The sequence below is a fragment of the Rhipicephalus microplus genome, chromosome X (genome assembly GCF_043290135.1).
Source record: "Rhipicephalus microplus isolate Deutch F79 chromosome X, USDA_Rmic, whole genome shotgun sequence".
NCBI classification, from domain to species: domain Eukaryota; kingdom Metazoa; phylum Arthropoda; class Arachnida; order Ixodida; family Ixodidae; genus Rhipicephalus; species Rhipicephalus microplus.
The window spans coordinates 329833046-329853127 of record NC_134710.1 but is presented as its reverse complement, the minus strand read 5'-3'; the positions used below and the strand labels follow the sequence as shown (position 1 = coordinate 329853127).

Sequence of the window (20082 nt, the reverse complement as noted above, 5' to 3'; positions counted from 1 at the left end):
ATGCATGGCCACCAATAGGACTCTCTCAGGCGAGCTTTGGTACGACTAATGCCTGGATGTGACTCGTGGGCCAGATCCATAAGGCGGCGTGTCAACGTTGCAGGCACGACAATCCTGTCACCCCGGCATAGGATATCACTTACAACAGAGAGTTCAGCCTTCACGTAAAAGTAAGGTAGCAATTCTTTTGACAGTGATTTCTTGTCAGGCCAAGAAGTAGTCGTGAAGTGCTTAACTTCACAGATAATCTGATCATTGGCACTTGCTTCTTGAAGTTCTGGCATGGTAACTACGGGAGACAACAAACAGATAAATTCCTCTTCTGGTGCATCGCGGATTAAACTCTGGACGGGTAGCCTGGAGAGAGCGTCAGCCACGACGTTTTCGCTACCTTTCCTGTATTCGACGGTATAGTTGTAGCAGAGCAACCGTGAGGACCAGCGCGCAATCCTTAATGGTCGGTGACCGGTGCCTTTCGTCGAAAGAAGCGTAACCAGCGCTGCGTGATCCGTTCGTAAGATGAAAGGTCGTCCCCATAGATAAACGTGCCAGTGTTCGCAAGCCCAAACACAGGCAAGGGCCTCACGTTCGCCGACTGAGTATTTCCGCTCATGCGGTTGAAGTGTGCGGGAGGCGAATGCGACAGTTTGCAGTGAGGTCCCGTTGTCTTGCTGAAGTACTGCACCTAATCCATATCCTGAAGCATCAGTTGTAACGAACACAGGCAAGTGAGGATCGAAAAGATGAAGCACTTCGCAAGATGTGAGCAGAGATTTCAGGCGCTCCAAACTGCTCTGTGCTGCCGCACTCCAAACGAAAGAGGCTTGTCCTCGTAGCAAGGCGCGCATTGGCTCGACAACATCCGAAAAATGAGGAATGAACTTGGAATAGAAGCCTGCAAGCCCCAGTAGCGAGCGGAGTTCGTTAATATTTGTAGGTGATGGTGCCTTTGTTATCGCCTCAATGGATGACATCAACGGAAATAATCCTTTGGCGCTCACAACGTGACCTAGAAAAGTCAACTCTGCCACGTCAAAGACACACTTGTTGTTGAGCCGGAGGCCAGCATCAGAAAGACGTTGCAATACAGCGCGCAAGTTTCCCAAATGGTCCTCTCGGGATCGCCCATACACGATGATGTCATCAATGTAAAATAGGACACATTTGCACCCTTTCAAGATCATGTGCATCATTTTCTGGAACGCTGATGGCGCCGACGCCAGTCCGAAGCAAACCCTCTTGAAGCGAAATAGTCCATCGTGAGTGATGAACGTGGTAAGGTCACGGCTCTCTAAACTGAGCGGTAACTGGTGATATGCAGAAGCTAAGTCTAGCTTCGAGAAACGCTGTGCCCCAGCCAGGCTGTTCAGGAGCTCCTCAGTTTGTGGCAAAGGAAAACTGTCTACTACCACAGCTTTGTTTGGCTCCCGTAAGTCAACACACATGCGAATCGAGCCGTCTTTTTTTCTGGCTACGACAATAGGGGAGACCCACTCAGAAGAGTCGACACGCTCAATGATGCCCTGAGCTTCTAATTTCTGAACTTCTGCCGAGACTTGCTCGCGAATGACAAGTGGCAGTCGTCTCAGTTTGCTGGCCACCGGTTGTACAGACGCGCGAACTCTGACCTTGTGAGTGAAACCTCTCACAGTTCCCAGCTCTTTTGCAAATAGGTGCTCAAACTCAGAACGTAATTCTGGAGGTAGCACCGGAGTTTCTTGCGTCATTAGAAGACACCTGAGCGGTGACCCTTGGATCTTCATATCCAGAGCAGCGATGCCGTCTAATCCCAGAATGGTCGTTCCCCCAGGCACAACGTATAGTAGAACAGAAGTGCATCGGCCGTGAAATGAGGCAGTAGCAATGAAGCATCCTTGTATAGAAATTGCTGCCTTTGAATAATCGAGAAGCTGGACGGATGTAGACTTCAGTGGATACGCTTTAGAAAAATAGCGTTGGTAAAGTTCTTCGGCCAGGATCGAAACCGATGATCCTGTATCGATCAAAAATGGTACAGAAATTCCTTCTATTTCCAACGCTGCGTAAATTCCCTTCTTACGGCTCCAGATCTGACAAACACTTAAATGGTCGTCTGGATCAGCTGTATCGTTACCTTCCGCTACATGCTGAACATTCTTCTCAAACTTCCGCAATGACTTGCACACCTTTTCAAGATGGCCAATTTTCTCACATTGTCGACACCTATGTGCTTTGGCCTTGCACAGAGAGCTATTTGCAAGGTGTGCCGTAGAACCACAACGATAACATACTTGCTCTTTCGGAGATATGCGACTTTGACCGTGCATGTTATAGCAAGTACATGTGCTACAATGCCGTTCTCTGTGATTTGAAGTATCTTTTACACGATGAACTTGCAAGTCATTTTGTGCAAGTTCTCTTGCTTCATTAGTCGCTTGATCATGCTGTTTGGCAATGGTAAGAGCCTTAGAAAGCGTGAGAGACTCTTCCAGCAGAAGGCGTTCACGTAAGTATCCACTTGTGGTTTTCTCTATGAGCTGGTCGCGTATCATGTCGTCCGTTAGATCACCGAAATTGCATGCTCCTACAAGACTTCTCAGCGCGGTGACGTAATCAGCCGCAGTCTCACCTGGGGCCTGCGTACGTTGACGGAAACGGTGACGCGCTGCAGTGACGTTCAACGTGGTTTTGAAGTGACCTTCCAGCGTCGCGATGGCGCGGTCGAACACATCAGGACTAGGGGACGTCAGTGTACCTGCCGCAGCGCTCGCAGGCACGAGGCACGGGTCGTCAGTAGTCGTCAGAGTCTGGAAGATACGTTGTCCTTCCAAGCCCAAGCAGTTGAGCAGGATCGCCTTCCGACGAATGGCAGGTAGGTCGAAGGCGCCCGAAGCAACCATGTAATTCTTGAAAGCCTGGATCCATTGCTCCCATGGAATGTCCGGGTGTCCAGGTGACGACAGGAACGGAGGTGGCGGCTGTAGCCCCGAAATACTCATCGTAGAAGATGGTAGGCAATAAACGAGGGCACAGATGAGGTTCAGGCCGGTAGCACATGGGCTGGTGAATCCTCGTCGCCAAAATATGTTACATCGTGCGTAATGAATAGCACAGCATAAACGGAGACATCTTGTTTATTTCATCTTCCTCCTTCTCCCCCGTGGCGGCCACCGAGCGCGTGCCACCGCACAGCGCTGTAGTCGGTAGCGACGCCTTATACCACATAGTCAGGAGATACCGCGGTGTTTTGAGAAAACTGATGGAGTGCAGCGCGACTGCGGGCTCTGGCTCCATGGTGTGCGTGGCTTTCACAGGTGTTTGGACGAGCGTAAACTCTGTGATCGTCGAATCATCCGGAGCAGACAGTGTAGCTGACCAGGTTTCTGCAGGGAATCAGACGGGTCAGTGACTGCGGCGTCGAAACTGTGACGGAGAGAACTAGGTGGCATTGCCTTTGTTGGCAGAACCGGCACATTGGAGGCAAGATCCGCAAACTCTAGGGTCGTGGGTTTCTCGGTCAACGCCAGGAGGGTGGTCTCCATCACTTGCATAGCCGGTGGTTGGCAGGGCGATGGTATCGAGTGGCCATGGTGTGGGAGGCGTCATGGAAGACGATGAGCTATAGGTGCCGCGTTGTCGCTTGTAGGAAAAACATCACGTTTGATGCCGTATAACTTGAGCTCAGCGTCTCGCAGATCACTACTGGACGTGGGCGAGGGCTCCAGGAAAAATATGTGAGGCGGCGTTTGAGGTCATGTCGAAGATGGTATTCCAATACCTCATACATGAACTCTTGAATCCAGATGTTGTCACGATCCAAGGCCACCGCCAACACCTCGAACCATGACTCTAGGCGAGATTTCAGGAATGGTACGTGGCACTGGCGGGTAGAATTGCGGCTGCCAGGCTTGCGCTGGCTGGAACATGGCTGCGGAGCTCGGTTGCAGTTGTGCAGCACCGGTTGCTTTTCAGTGTGTGCATGGTCACCAATTTGTAGCGACGTGACAGCGTACAACGTAGATGTGCCGTCGTCGCTGGTTTAATGAGCAGACGAAGACATACACTTTAGGACGCGTAAGCGAGCTCCCGAAGTAGAGCAGTGGCCGTGGCGTCCAGAAGCATACGAACATTATTTGTTTGTTTGTCCCCTAAAAGATCTTGGCTCATGATGATGATGATGATGATGATGATGATGAGCCTTCAGCTTTGCTGGCACTCGCCCGCAAAGGGGGATCGGCCAAGAACCGGGCGGCAGGATCATCAAGTGTGCTAAGTCGAGCATTCAGGTAGTCTCGTAGCCGTAGATAATAACAATAGGCTGACAGGGTAATCCTTTTGTTGCCCTTATGTACTCGCACACAACAGAGAAAACTTCCCTGCGGCTATAACCTAATGTAATCTCTCCGAAGGATAAAATTAGTTCCACGTTTATTTTCGAACCTAGCTTCTCAATTGGTTCGACCAGGTATCTTTTACTTTGATAAGCATAACGTTGACAGGATAAAAAGAAATGATCTATTGATTCCGATTCCTTGCAAAAGAGACACAACGGAGATGCTGTTAGTCCAGCTTTATGTAGGAAGTAATTCAGATGCGGAATTCTGCATCGTAATCTGGTGATTGTAATTTCTAACTGCCGAGATACACACCACTGTTTGTTCCAGCAAAATCTTAGATGTACGAAGTCTCTGACTTTACCCAATGATAATTTTTCTATTTCCTTGTGCAAACAAGATCTTGGCTCATACGAGCATTCTAGGCGCCTCGCGCCACGAGCCACCAGCGCGTGTTCTCTTTTTCTCTGGCCGGCTGGCCGCCATAGCGCCGCACTACAGTCTCATGTAAAATTGAAAACATTGTACACAGTAACCATTATTTTTTGAGAGAAATGAAATAAACTTTGTGCAAGCAACGTTTCACGCAGCAAAGAGACACATGACACACCGGAATAGTTCTGATGATCTTTTTCAATTTTTGAGCGCGTTCTTCCAACGCGTGAACGGAAAAATTCCATGCCACCAAAAACTTGGCGAGTCTCCTTGCCTGAACTTTCTTTTCTACTGAAAGGCGCACACGTCTTGCATAGAGCTCTCTCTCCTGATATTTGGAATACACCAGCCAGGAAAACATTTCTTACCAGAGAGGTTGGAACTTCAGTGTGCGATTACTAACTGAGGGAAAGCTATAGTTAGCGCCTGGTTTCCATAGCGTCATTAGCAAACGTTGTCCTGAGAAATTTATTATGCTGCTCTATGCTCCGAAGAAGACCGCAGTTCACTCCTTCATCATTAGTGAACTCGAGTTTTTCTGTGGTACGAGGCTGCATGCTCCTGTTTTCGCCGGCGTAATTAAGTACTGGAAACAGGAATGGACGTACTATAGTTAGAACAGTGTATACATGGCAGGGGCGTAGCCAGGGGTGGAACACCAGGCACGTGCGTTCACCCCGAAATTTGTTTTCCGACATGGCATAGACAGCGAAAATTGACCATTTTAGTTGGGCGCCCCTCCCGAAATCAAGGTGCCCCCCCCCCCCCCCCCGAAAAAAGTTTCCGGCTACGCGTCTGATACATGGCATGTATCTATGCTGCGCGGTGAAATATTTTGTACAGTTCGGAATCTGTTGACGTAAAAGGAAATGACGGCTGCGCGCGTGCAAACGAAGGAAGCCACCTTGCCGCAACGCTATCGTTTCAGGGAGTAGATCGACGAAATCTACGAAAACAAAACGAGAGCATAACGCATTTTGGCGCGTATTTAAGTTTTATAGCGAACAAGCTATTTCTATATTAGTAGGTGTAGTGGTTAAAGAACGTTCGTCACTATGTTTGTTGATAGCGGACGAAAAAGGATTAACATGAACTTTTTATTTCATGGCATGGGTGGAACGGCTGGCGGCGCACGGATACGCTACCGTGTGCAGCGCCGTTGAGTCGGACGTCGCGGCTAACCAAGCAGTCAGGGTCGCAACTCCGGAGGTCCAGGATCAGGCCACGGCTTACGAGGACCACACCCGGTAGGCCTCGCCCACGAACCTGCTCGCGGCCACTGCAGCCAGGCAGGAGCCGTTCAGCTGGCCCCGTCCTTGGACCTTGTACAGGCCGACGGACTCGACCTCGAACCGACACACCGGAGCTCGACCTGGCCGACACGTACGGGTCCCACGTCCGGCTCAGGAACGCTGCCAGGAACTCGTCCTCTCGAGCGGCGCACCGCTTCCTCTGCCTTCGTGGCCTCCACCCTCGAGCTCTTTTTCGCACGTTTCTCGGTACGGCTCGGCACCGCTGGCGATCCTCGATTCAGTCAGCAACTCCCCTGGCACCTGGATCCTCGGCCACCCTGGACCTCGCCCGGCTCCGTGGTCCTCCGTGCACACGCCCGCGTCTCGCCCAGCAGAACGTCTCGCTCGTCCCTTGCCGATGTGCGACACTCTGGTGACACCGGTGCTTGATGGCATGGGTGCGACTACTGAGCAGTCAACCCGCATCGGAGACGCGATGCTCCATGCGGGGAATGGCCAGCCCGTCCAGCGAAGAGCGTGCGCCGAGACGCGATGCTCGACGCAACCGTGACCATTAGCCAGGCCACGTTCATCGCTGTGTCGAACGGCTGACCGTGGAGACGCCTCGCCGAGATCCGCGATGCCCTCGGCAAGGAAGAGAACAGCAGGCCAGGCCGCGCCCCGAGATGCAGTACTAGTCCCGGCAATGCCGCCCCAGCTGGTGGTTGGACGGCAGCAGCGTGGACGGCCGCGTTCCCTGGCCGGAACCTGGATCGCCTGCGTCCGACGCTTCGGCCCGCTGTCTCCCGTCTACCGCTGCTTCGGCTAGTCCCCAGTCACAAAGCTTACCGCCACGTAATGGTCACACGTGGCCCAATCGTGGCACGCCACCTCTATGGGCCGCCACAGGTCATCAGCTGATTCGCTGACACTCACGCGCACATTACACGCGCCTTGCCCCGCACTTCCGTCGTTGTCGTTTTCTTCACTCATCACAGTAGGTATAGTCTGGTACCAGGTGCATTTTTGATTGAGACGAACTGAACATTTCGCAACAATGATTACGTTGCCTTCGCAGATTGCACGATAAAACCTCTACAATTAGAGCACTTTATTGCTATCAAAAGTCACAGTGCAACTGTAATGTAAACTATGATTGCGAGAAAGTCTGTCCGAAAAATAACGCGTGCGAAATCGTGTTGCCAACATGCAGCATAGCTTAGAAAAAAAAAAAAAACTTACTGCATATCGCAAGCATGCTTAGATGCGCGCAGTAAAGTAAAAAAAGTGTTAACAAAAAACTATCACTGCGTCAGGGCTGCTTGACTTAAGAGCTTAACATAAAAATCATTCCCGTAGGCATGCAGTCACAAACATCGACGGTAGGAAAATATTCGCTCAGCAAAAGTAAGCAAAAGAGAAATGCAATTACGAATGTACAAAAACGTGCTCATTCCTCGTTGTAAGCGGAGCCGTCCTTGACTTGTGAAACGCACTTCGCCACGACGAGGACTACGCCATGTACGCTTACCAGAGATGAACGATTAACGATGTCTTCTCCGATCGGGCAGGTCATCGCAGTGATGCGTTTTCGAAGACTAGTCCATTCAGTGGTGCGTCTAGAGCCCGTTGCTCCAAACGGTCACTCTACCTGTCCTTCAGTACCGCGATTACTTCACTTTTTTTTACTTACGCAAGGGAGGGGGGGGGGGGGGGTGTCATGACTTTGATATACACGTACACAATCTGCTCAAACTACCACCGATAGTCACGTCATAAAGGAAAGCTGATGCCTGTGCCACCCCTCTCCGTCGGGTCTGTATGCCCCCCCCCCCCCCCCCCCCAATGAAAAAAGTTTCTGGCTACGCCTGGAGAGGAAGCAATGCAGGAGCATGACGCCGTTGACAGAAAAGGAAATGGCCTTCCTTGGGCAAAACACTACAACTGGGGTGAGGGAGTAGCTGATGCACGCGCACCTGTGACATAGGTGTTTTAGTTTGTCATACTTAGATTCAGTTGGAATAAGTTTTCATCCGCCCACGTCTGTTTCGTCTGTTGTCAAAAGAATTTGCGCAAAGGGTAGTTTAGAAGAAAGGGAGATCCGCAATGGATGCAAAAATGAAAATGAAGCGATGACGTGCTTCTCGCAAAGGCCTAGGCTATTGGTCTCCGACACAGGCGTGCGCACTGGTGGGATATGGCTTCATGATTAATTGAGTCAAAAGAAGAATGCAAAAAAAAAAAGAAAAGAAAGAAAATGAAGCAATGACGTGCTTTTCATAATGGTCCGCCTTTGGTCCCTGGCTTTGCTGGTGCAAAAAAAAAAAAAAAAAAACGGGATATTGACAGTTCTTGGGACGCATGCAGTATCAGTTATCAGGGGCCTTCGGCCGCCATTATTGTCAAAACCCTGAGTATAGCCATAACTGAGTAGAGTAAACGCATGGGGCATACTTCGCGCCCCTCCCTCACTGGTCGATTAAGGGGAGTGTGGGCTTGCCCCTGTTGTGCGCACGCCTATGAGTGCCATATATGGGGAATTCGTGGTGTTATCGACGAGTGAACATCGACTTAATAGTGTTGATAGTGTCGTGAAAACGGGCTTCTCCATTGATGGAAGGGTACCGTTGTTATTCGTGGAGTAAATGTTCTATAATAAATTCAATTGGGAGTTTGCGCAATCGGAAACATTAGTCGAGCGTGAGTGAAGGGCTGGGGGTGTTAGACCCCCTTCAGAAATAAATTTCAGGCGGGCTCCCTCAAAGAGTTCGCCTCTTGCAGACAGCAGGCTACAATATGCGGGGAGTTTCAAATAGAAATGCAACTAAGTCTCAATCCCGATCCGAGCCCGAAGCAATTCCGCGCCCCGAATCGACAACTTATTATGCAGCTAGCATGCCGGGCTGGAGCTAGGATTTTGGGCCAGCCCTGCCCCGTGCAGTGCCCAACCAGGGTACACCGACTTTGGGATTTTGTAAAAGGCGCCAGCCATGACGTCAGACAGCTGAGGTGGCAGCGGCTGTAGCGGTGGAAACGCGAACCAATTGCAACAACAACAATAATGGTGGATAGTGGGTGTCGGAATTAATGAATCAAAGTGTGGACTGTGAGCGGAATGTGTACACTGAATCAACGCCGGATTTGAGCCGTGAGGAACTGAAAGGTAACATATTAGTCCTTGCTTGTCCCACGATCGGTTTGTGAGTGCAACGGGGCCACTGGTTGAGAGTGCTACGTGTGATTCATCGAACGGTTCGAGGCACGAAGTCGGCCCGCTGCAGGATTGCGCGATTTTGTCGTAATGAACACACAATAATGTTTGGCGCTTTGCATCTGGGTAATTGGTATTCTCGTCGATAAATGTTACTGATGGCGTGAAGGCCAAAGGTACCTGACTTCTCGTTTTGCCCTTCCGTAACGCCACCTTTCTATTTCGAACGTGTTACGCCCGGATGGAATTCGTATAATTTCCCTATTGACCTGCATTCCTGGTTGTCATGTTCATGTCATCTTTCACGTGATCAGCCACTGACACCCCGATTATCTTGGATTCTCCGATCGCATTGCTAGACATTTAATGGTGACAGAAAAAAAATTACGAAAAGGAAAACTTAGCACAGCGTATGTTGATGTTTTCTCCCTCTCGTTTCCTTATCCTTTGCTTTCTTTTTCATTTTTTAATAGCGGTTGTGTTTCTCATCGGGAGAGAAATTCTCGTCGTCAAGTCGTTCGTACGGTTCGTTCAAGCGAGGACGTTCGATGCTAACGCCGGTAACCAGTGCCGTTGTAGGTGTGTGAGAGGCACGTCGCAAGCACGATCGATTTCGTTACGCTGAATGAAACCTCCCCCGTTACCGTGATGTGAGGCAGTTGCGCTCGGCTCCATATGTTAGTCTCGTGATTTGGGTCCTCTGATAGTCGGATTGCTAATTTCCGGGCTGCCACGGCGATCGGAAGGCTTCCATTTGCTGAAGTTTGATAATTCCTCCGTCGTGTGGTTGCAGGTTCCCGTTGACAGTTGGAATCTTGGCACACATTGAGATGGCAATTAATCTTGCTTGTGCGAATTTATTTATGTATGCTAATATTTTTAATTAGGCTGTCATGGCGCCTGAAGGTAAACAATGACTGCGTGGCATTTGCAAAAAAAATTCGGTGCTACTTCTGAAGCAGTCTCGTTCTCTCACTCACACTTGTGTGTAACGCGGCATTTATTTTTTGCGTTGCTCGACGGGCTTGCATAAGCATTTTTGCTTTCATTTGCATTATAAAGGACAATAATTAAAAGCATTCACATTCAAGGATCTCGTTGTGCGCTTTGAACGTCTTGCAAAATAACTAATCTAGGAAGTGCACCATTTCATTAATATACTTTGAACACTATTGGATGGCGCACCATATTTAAAGCTTGTCATGTCAACCTTTTGACAGTTTTCTGTCATAAAGTTTCATTTGAGATTTTTGTGCTTGCTTTTTTCATTTCTTCCTTTTCTTTTCATTAAAGCATCTCTCTCTCTGTGTTTTCTGCTTGAAATTTTTTTTCGTGATTTTAAAATGCAATTCGAAAATCCAAGTCCTATTCAAATCACAAAAAGAATACTTGATTCTGACGCTATAATTCAGTCTTTCCTCATTCTACAGTGACTTGTGACACATTCTGGCCAGTTGTCAATCCCTTTGAAATAACTGGCAATTCAGCCTCTATTTTAAGGTATAAGTTGATGGAGAACACTGATGTCTTGGTAGGCAAGTTGAAGGTCAGAATTTGGTGGAGTCACGTGCATAGTGCTCTGTTGTGTCGCTCCTAATGCAATGATAATAGGAGAGCCTCTGTTTTTCCTGCACTATCATCGGTATTACCCGTAATTTATAGGCTGCACATGCCCGTGGGAACAACTTTAGATTGCACTTTCTCGTAAGCTAAGAACATTTACCAATATTAAAAGTGAGAGTAATTTGGCAACACAGTCTTTAAAAATAATAAAACTTTAATAAATAGGGTGTATCCCTAGCAGCTCTTGTTGATATAGTGTTCTTGACATTTTGATGATCTTATCCTTGAAGGTGTGGTACTTCTGGATTGGTATCTAAACCAGGTACCTTTTCTTTTGAAGGGATTTTTGCTTTTCATAGTCTTTGGGGGCTAACGAAAACAGATAGGAGTGCCCTCTGTCAAGAGTTCCAGGTTGCTGCTGTTGTCTTTAGCTCTTGGAACATGACAGACTCTGTGTTAGAAACTGCTGCCATTTAAAAAAAAATTCACATCTTCATCACAGTAGTGATGCTAAGAACACTGTGATGCCACAAAGAATTTGCCACAAAGAATTTTCCTGTGACAAAAAATGTCCCTGCTTATGTTTATATAATTACCGACAGTTGACCTTTTTCCGCGTGCTAAGAGTAGCTAAAGTTGCCTGCCGCTAGGCACTTGACTGTCTCGGGTGTTTGGTATTTTTGGGGAAAATTTCCAAACCTGCAATGCCAGGCGCCGCTCAATTTGCTGCCATCACTATGGTGTAAACCCTCGAAAAACATGATGCACATCTCATCACTGCCACACATGCGCAGGCTGCCCTCTTGAAAAATGGTCCATTGGATGCTTTACAATACATAATTGAGAAATTTTAAACTAGCATCGCAGAGTCCCAAAGAATGCTCAGTTATTAAGGTCAGATTATACTGGAGAGCGTTTTCTAAACATTTTTATTTTAGGGGGTAAAATTAGAGTGCAGTTGTCCCTTGCTAGGAGAACTGTGTATACAGCTTCATTCAGCACCAAAACATCCCCTCATGCCTGAATTTCGACATATGAAAAAAAAAATGGTGTGTCCCAAAGTACATTGAAATCTATCCAGGGTTATTAATAAGCTGTACAGTGAAATAGAATAGTAAATGTGCAGTAAGTGTTTGTAAAACTCTTAAAAACTAAAAATGTCCACAGAGGCATTTTGCAAGCCTATATTCTGAGGTAATAGGCTGTAACATGAAATTTTAAATGTGCAGTAATCATATTGCATGTTTTATATTTAAAATTAATAGCCAGCAAGGTTTCAAGACATAATGTTGAATGAATAAAACATTATCATTGTTGCTGCAGCACAAACACGAGAAAATTAGCATTTTTAGAAAAACAAGGATAAAAAAAATAGTTGATGCTTTGAAATCTACACATTAGTAAAATGCCGTAGGGCTTCAGGCTTGTAGCAGAGTTTTCCATGAGCTTCTGCCTTGCTGTGTTTTAGCTGTGTATCGGCCGTTCATTTTTTTCTTCTGCCTTTCTCGGCTCATCTATCATCAGAGGAATGGCAGCATGCCTTCTTGAAACCATTATGGTTCCTTACATGTTAATCTTTAAGAGCGTATAAACCACGTTCATTTCCATTTTGCTGTGAAACAGTGAAGGTTGTGCATTACACTTGTAGACAGCATCTGATAGGCTGAACTGTGAACAGCCCCCAACACTTTTAAAAGCACCTATTTTTTATTTGTGGTTTGTATAGACTGATGGCAAGGGATAATTTTATCGTGGGTTGAAGCACTGATGTAAATAGGTTTATTATTCTTGATCACGCAAAGAAATCTCTAAGTTGCTGTCGGCCCCATCGATGCATGGTAGCACTTGCCAAAACTATTGCTGGTGGAAGTGATGGGGAAGAGGGCAGACCTTTGAATAGATAAATCTAATGTTTGAAGAAATCGAAGGTACGTAGTAAACAAAAAGGATCCATTTGATTATGCATGATTTTTTGCTGAATGTTAGCCGCCATTGCAACGAAAATAAGAAATACAGGCTGTGCAACTTGAAAACGCTGTAGGGGCACTGCCTGCTTTTTGTGCTGTGGCCTCTAAGCATAGGAAAATGTGCTCATGAGGTTTGCCGTTCTGTGCAAGTTTTTCTTCTTGCTGGTGTTCCACCTTAGCAGCCTTATTTTGTATGTGTTATGCACTCATGAATGTTATGGCATTCAAAAAGTGAATGTTGTTCTGCTCGATACATTGTTATTGGTTTCACACTTTCGCTCAGGGTGTGGGTCACCACATTGTTTGTTACTGTGGTAATGGTGCGATTGCTACACCAGATGCAATAGGCAACAATGGTGTGCAAGCTTTTCTCAAGTAGGCTCTTTCAGCTTGTTCCATTGGTGGTGCATTTCAAACTCAGTGGCAAGTGAACTCTGATATTTTAACCTACAAAAAGTAAGTTCAGGGTTGGCATTTTTTTCCCCTTATTTTGAATTTTCTAGACCGAATGGCTTCAAAATGCTTGCTTGCTGCAGTAATCTTTTTTTGCTTCAGTCTATGGAACCCGCAAGTACAAAAATAGCTTGAATGGTGTTGGAAGAGCCCTATAAGTGTCATGAGGCTCTTGGAGTGCTTTGCAAAATCAGAGCACTGTTAGACCTTTAAGCAAAATATAAGTGAAATGTTATACAATAACGTGTTTTTCACAATGTAATAATGATGCATGCAATAATATATTAAGATGACATGTCACTAATATTAAACAAGGAAGAAAGAAAAAATCTATTAAATTTTACCCCCGCCTTGGTTTCTGCATGATTTATTCTTTGGATCAGCCTGTAACTATAAAATGGCTCGAGGCAGAGAGGTGAATATTTTTGGGACAGTTAAGTGTCTGAGGTTGTACGAAACAAAACTGGTAAATTTTTTTTGGGAAGGGGGAGGGGTGGGAAGAAAATTTTTATTTCAATGGTGCCCTCATGCCTTAAGATATCGTGGGTGACTGGTGAAAAGCAGATTATATACCCCTCCTTTGTTTTGTCCACTTCATTCAAGTATAAAACTGAAGGGTAACCTGTTTGTCTAAAAATGTATTGCTCATTATATAACAAACTGCCTTAATACATTCTTCAATCGTTCCAGTGTCAAGCCCGAGATTACTCGGGCTACACCACTCGCACAAGCTCTGCCAATCCCCAGTGTACTTATTCGCCTTTTTTAAGTCTCTCCCTGCCACTCGCTGGGCTACCTTTTCAAAAAAAAAAAAAATAATATATATATATATATATATATATATATATATATATATATATATTGGGCTTGAATGTAAACATTTGACAGAAGTCTGTCTGGTTGGGTATGAAACTGGTGTCTCCCATATTTTGGGCATGTCCTGCCATCTATAGAGATCACAAGTAAACAAATGTAAATTGCAGTTTGACCACAGATGGCACACATTTTTCTACTCCCACGCCGAGTTGCTTCTTTCCATCAGGGTCCCGCCAGCTGAGCCATGGCAAATTCAAGCTCCGATATATTGTCGCAAGCAAAAACAAGACCTGCAGCCAGGGGTTCACCCGAACCAGAACTAGAGCAAGGAAAACGTTCTCTTCTTCTTCGTAGCCCAAAACGGGTATGAGCCACAGCGGCTCCTTCATCAATGGTGGCATTACCCCCTCTCCCAAGAAGCATCGTCTCGATGCTCTACATGAAGGCAAAAAAAAGAAAATGAGATGAAAATTACCATGCAAGCAAAATGAATGGCGTAAGGCGGAATAATATAGTTGGTTGTGGATCCAAGAGTTAAATGAGAAATAAGAAAAATAGGAAAAAATGTAAGGGAGAGACGAATAAAGTCATTTACTCACTGGCGATTCACAGCGCGAAAAGTATGGTTTCAGCTGTGAAACGGGAACGACTTCAGTTCGCGGGCTGAAACGGGAACGTCTCGAAGTGCCTTCTGGGAGAACCTCGTATGTGACGTCGCTGAGACGTCGTACGACCTTGTAAGGGCCGAAGTAGCGGCGAAGAAGCTTTTCTGAACGGCCGCGTTGTGGGATAGGGGTCCACACCCAGACTTCATCACCGGGCTTGAAAATAACTTCACAGTGACGAAGATTGTAGCGGCTTGCGTCTGCGGTTTGGTGATGTTGAATACGGTGACGAGCAATTTGACGGGCCTCTTCTGCACACTGCGCGAATTTGGCGGCATCGGTGCGGTATATTCCGAAGTTGTCGGGCAGGAGCATGGCGTCGAGCATCGTCGTGACCTCGCGACCGTGGACTAAGCGAAAAGGTGTGAAACCGGTACTTTCTTGAACGGCAGTATTATACGCAAAAGTTACGTAGGGAAGTATGGCGTCCCAGTTCTTGTGATTGATGTCCACATTCATTGACACCACGTCTGCAATTGTCTTATTGAGTCATTCAGTCAGCCCGTTTGCTTGCGGGTGGTAAGCCGTTGTTTTACGATGTTCCGTGCCACTTAATTGCAAGACTTCCTGCAGCATCTCTGCGGTGAAAGCTGTCCCACGATCAGTTATGATGACAGCTGGAGCACCGTGACGTAGGACGATGCTGTTCACAAAAAATTGGGCGACATCTGCTGCGGTTGCTTTTGGAAGCGCCTTCGTTTCACAGTAGCGTGTTAAGTAGTCAGTAGCGACCACAATCCACCGGTTTCCAGACGAAAACGTGGGGAATGACCCCAGCAAGTCCATGCCAATCTGATGAAAGGGCGCCTTTGGTGGGCCTATTGGTTGCAGTAGTCCCGCTGGTCGTAAAGGTGGAACTTTACGTCGCTGACAGTCGCGACATGTGCGAACGTAATGCTTCACAGTCTTTGCGAGACGTGGCCAGTAGTAGGAGCGTTGAATTCATTGCAGCGTGCGCGTATAGCCGAGGTGTCCGGACGATGGCTCATCATGACACGCACGTAAAATGTCACCACGAAGTGTAGTTGGCGCAACAAACAGATACATAGCTTGTGTAGGATGAAAGTTCTTTTTGTAAAGCACTCCCTCGCGGAAACAAAAGGAGGATAGCGAGCGTGCAAAGCTTCGAGGAGGGTGGGAATTGCGTCCTTCGAGGTAGTCAATGAGCGGAATGAGCTCCGAGTCGTGACGCTGTTGCTCAGCTAAGCGGGTTGCTGATACGGCAGAAAGAAAAGTGTCGTCGTCTTCAAGGTCAGTGTTGGCATTTTCGACCGGTGCACGTGAGAGACAGTTGGCGTCGGTGTGTTTCAGCCCAGATTTGTGGACGATGGTGACATCGAAATCTTGTAGCCGAAGGCTCCATCGTGCTAGACGACCTGAGGGATCTTTGAGATTTGCGAGCCAACAAAGGGAATGGTGGTCGCTAGCTACCCTGAATGGGCGGCCATACAAGTATGGGCGGAGCTTTGTTATGGCCCAGACAACAGCGAGGCATTCCTTCTCGGTTGCAGAATAGTTTTTCTCCGCTGGGGATAACGTTCTGCTCGCATAAGCGATCACGCGCTCTACGCCATTATGCCACTGAACTAATACCGCTCCTAGTCCAACGTTGCTGGCGTCAGTGTGTAATTCCGTGTCAGCACTTTCGTCAATTTGACCCAGTACAGGCGGAGCCTGGAGGAGGTTTCGGAGGGTGTCGAACGCATGACACTGATCGGGACCCCAAACAAACGAGACACCGTCTTTTGTAAGCTTGTTGAGGGGTTCAGCAATCTTCGAAAAGTTTTTGACAAAGCGCCTGTAATACGCACAGAGCTCCAGAAATCGGCGTAGGTCGCGCTTATTTGTGGGCACGGGAAAGGCGGCAACAGCACGGGTTTTCTCCGGATCTGGGCGGATGCTGGCATGGCTCACAACGTGACCAAGGAACTTCAGTTCTTCATATCCAAAATGACATTTCTCGGGTTTGAGAGAAAGCCCCGCTGTTCTGATTGCCTGAAGTACTGCATGAAGGCGTTGGACGTGTTGTTCAAACGTGTCTGCAAAGACCACGACGTCATCAAGGTAAACAAGACATGATTGCCATTTGAGCCCTGTGAGAACCGTATCCATCATTCTTTGGAAAGTAGCTGGCGCTGAGCATAGACTGAAAGGCAACACTCTAAACTCGTACAGGCCGTCGAGAGTAATAAATGCCGTCTTTTCGCGGTCGCGCTCATGCACTGCGATTTGCCAGTAGCCGCTACGTAAATCCATGGAAGAAAAATATTTAGCGTTGCGTATACGGTCCAACGAGTCATCTATCCGGGGTAGAACGTCCTTTTTGGTGACCTTGTTCAGTTTACGGTAATCAACGCAAAAACGCAACGTACTGTCCTTCTTCTTTACTAGCACAACTGGCGAAGCCCAGGGACTGGTTGATGGCTGGATGACGTCGTCCTGAAGCATCTGCTGGACTTGGTCACGTATAGCATCTTGCTCTTTTTGCGACACCCTATAGGCGTGTTGTCGGATGGGTCTCTCGGTGGGTCACGGGATGATACGGTGCTGAGCAAGTGGTGTCTGTTTAACCTTTGACGTAGTGGCAAAGTAGTCTTGAAATGAGCCGAGTAATTGCAAAAGGCTTTCTCGTTGAGACGAAGGTAGTCTCTCGTTCACGTCGAGAGTGCTCGCGAACGCCTCGTCAGGGTGGCCATTCGATGAGAATAAAGCTAACGTGGGCGAACCATCGGCATCGGCAAGTTCTTTACAATATGCAATGGCAGTGTGTCTCGTTAGGTGGCGATATTCGTCGCTGAAGTTCGTGACCAGCAGGTGAACATGCCTACTGCTAGGCTGAATGATTCCTCGGGCAACACAGATTTGTCGTGAAATAAGGAGAGACAAATTGGCCTCTGCAATTACCGCGTCAGACATGTCCTGTCCCAATTCTACTTCGACAAAGAGGCTGCTTCGAGGTGGGAGAGTCAGAGAATCGTTGGTAACATGAAGTGCTCTTTTCCAGAATTGTGCACTGTCAGTTGCAGCGCAAAAAGGATCCTCGAACGACACAAGTAATTCACGGAGGTCGATGACGGCGCCGTATTCACGAAGGAAGTCCATTCCTAGAATGACTGGCCGAGAGCACACGCGCAATACGAGGAAAGAGCCTGCAAATGTCGACGTACGTATACGAATGCGTGCCGTGCACATACCGGTAGGCATCACCAGATGGCCCCCTGCCGTGCGCAACTGGGGTCCTTGCCATGGTGTGGTAATCTTTTACAGTTCAGATGCCAGTGCGGCGCTCATTACGGAATAGTCGGCGCCAGTGTCAACGAGGGCGTTGACAGCATGATTGTCTACGAAGACGGCGATTTCGGCAGAAACGATCTTTCTGCTGTCAGAGAACACTGCAAAACCGGAATGGTCCTCGTCTGGTCGTTGCATCGAATGAGGGTCTTTTGCAGTTCGCCGGGCCGCGACTTCACCCCCAGAAGTCGCCATTCCTAGTTTCCCCTGCGGGGACTTGGTGACCGGCTTCTGAAAGGAGCGGAAGACGATGAGGGCAAACTGGGTGACGTAGACCGGCGAGGCGACGGTGATCTCGACTGGTGGTGCTGAACAGTCGAAGGTGTTCGCTGGCCCGTGAGATAGGCTTCGATTTCGCGGGGGCGATCACCGTAGCACGGGCGTCGAGCATCAGGATGGAAGCCGCGGAGACCTAGTTGCCGGTATTGACAGTTCCTGTATACGTGACCCGCTTCGCCGCAGTGATAGCAGAGCGGACGGTTATCCGAGGTGCGCCACGTGCTTGCCTTGCTACCACTTTGTCTTGAGGTAGACTGCAGATAGGTGGGTGCGCTCGGGAACCTTGAGCCGTGAGGCGGGCTCGAAGCAGTGGCGTGGAATGACTGCATAGCCTGGTACCTGGGCCACATAGCAGGATCTGTAGCCGGTGGCGCAGGGGATCGCAATGCCGCTGCGTATGTCAGGACTGGCGCCTCGGGAATCGGTGGTGTGATTGGGGTCAGGGGTGTGACGGCCTGCCGGACTTCTTGTCTGATTATATCCGCGAGGGCAGACACAGGTTGATGGGATCCCACCGCCTGAAGCTGTCGCAGTTCGTCTCGAACAATACTTCGAATGAAGTCTGCGAGGGCCTGTCTCTCGCTGTCAGAGCCGATAGAGCATGCGGTGGCTGGGATCTGGCGTTCGTATTGTGATGAACGCTGCTGCAGCGTACGTTCCATAGTGGTCGCCTCACTGATGAACTGGGCGACTGTCGTTGGTGGATTGCGCACGAGCCCAGCGAAAAAGCTGTTCTTTTACTCCGCGCATCAAATGCCTCACCTTCTTTTCCTCGGGCATGGCAGGGTCCGCGCGCTTGAAGAGCCGAAGCATGTCCTCGACAAACATGGATACTCGTTCGTTCGGCCTCTGGTTTCTGCAGAATATGGCTTGTTCGGCCCTCTCCTTCCTCTCGGTGTCCTGAAAGGCGTCACGGAGCTGACGGCTAAACTCTTGCCAGGTTGCAAAGGAGCCCTCGTGGTTCTCGTACCACGTCTTCGCAGAATCCTCCAAGTAAAAGTAAACTCGGCGCAGCTTGCGAACATCGTCCCATTTGTTGATACAGGCAACCCGATCAAAGTGGTCGAGCCAGTCATCAACATCCTCGAAGATATCTCCATGGAACGGCTTTGGTGTCTGTGGTGCCTGAAAAACATGGGCGAGAAGAGAACCATGGGCATCGCTGGTTTGGACCGCCTGGCTTGTCATCGGAGTTGCCATCTTTCTGGGTGTCGATGTCAAGGGACCAAATTCAGGGGGTAACCCACGCAGGCGGCGGCTGCTTCTTGCTCTGGGAGATGTAGCTGTCTCCACGATGGCCGACACAGCCGAAGTACACGTACCCAGCACCTCCACCAGTAATGTCGCGAGCAAAAACAAGACCTGCAGCCAGGAGTTCACTGAACCAGAGCAACGAAAACGTTCTCTTCTTCTTCGTAGCCCAAAACGGGTATGAGCCACAGCGGCTCGTTCATCAATGGTGGCAATATGTTCTAGCTGCCAGGTGTCCCCTCGTGTGGTCCCCTCTCTTGAAGAATACCACACTACAATGACATTCTGAACACTTTGGCATTCTACTTGGTGGCTAATTAGTTTGCTAGTTTATTAACTCCTAAACTGCTTGTAATGAGGTAAGCTCTTTATTTGATCATGTAATTTTCAATAAATCATTTCAGATGTTCTGAAGAGTATTCTAGTGTACTGCTAACAAAAAATTTTTATGCAACATGCAAAAAAAAAAAAAAAAATCATGCCATGGAGTGTGTCGCATTGCCCGGAACAACTGGTAGTAAAAGGGTTAAGGTAAACGAGAAAGCTCATTTGTTCTAAAGTTACAGTCACTATGATGTATTTTATCACCAAACGTGACACAGACTG

At 48.1% G+C, this 20082-nt stretch overlaps 1 protein-coding gene across 1 annotated transcript in view; it reads left to right on the top strand.

Moving 5' to 3' along the window:
• Positions 1–9014: 9014 nt before the first annotated feature.
• Gapvd1 (GTPase activating protein and VPS9 domains 1) overlaps positions 9015–20082 on the top strand; it is a 148024-nt gene continuing 136956 nt past the window's right edge. The window contains exon 1 of the mRNA XM_037413633.2: positions 9015–9143. The gene's annotated coding sequence lies outside the window, so the exon portion shown is untranslated. The remainder of the gene's footprint in view (positions 9144–20082) is intronic.